We start from the raw sequence: 439 nt of genomic DNA on the forward strand, positions 1-439 counted from the left end.
CGGTTTCGACCTGGAAGGGTGTGGGAAGTGGGGTCCCACAGGGTTCGGTCCTTGGACCGATACTCTTTAATGTCTTCATCAGTGACTTGGACGAGGGAGTGAAATGTACTCTGTCCAAGTTTGCAGATGACACAAAGCTATGGGGAGAAGTGGACATGCCGAAGGGCAGGGAACAGCTGCAAGCAGACCTTGACAGGTTGGACAAGTGGGCAGAAAACAACAGAATGCAGTTCAACAAGGAGAAATGCAAAGTGCTGCACCTAGGGAGGAAAAATGTCCAGCACACCTACAGCCTAGGGAATGACCTGCTGGGTGGCACGGAAGTGGAGAGGGATCTTGGAGTCCTAGTGGACTCCAAGATGAACATGAGTCGGCAGTGTGACGAAGCCATCAGAAAAGCCAATGGCACTTTAGCGTGCATCAGCAGATGCATGACGAA

Source organism: Alligator sinensis, unplaced genomic scaffold (assembly GCF_000455745.1).
Source record: "Alligator sinensis unplaced genomic scaffold, ASM45574v1 scaffold1845_1, whole genome shotgun sequence".
NCBI lineage: Eukaryota > Metazoa > Chordata > Crocodylia > Alligatoridae > Alligator > Alligator sinensis.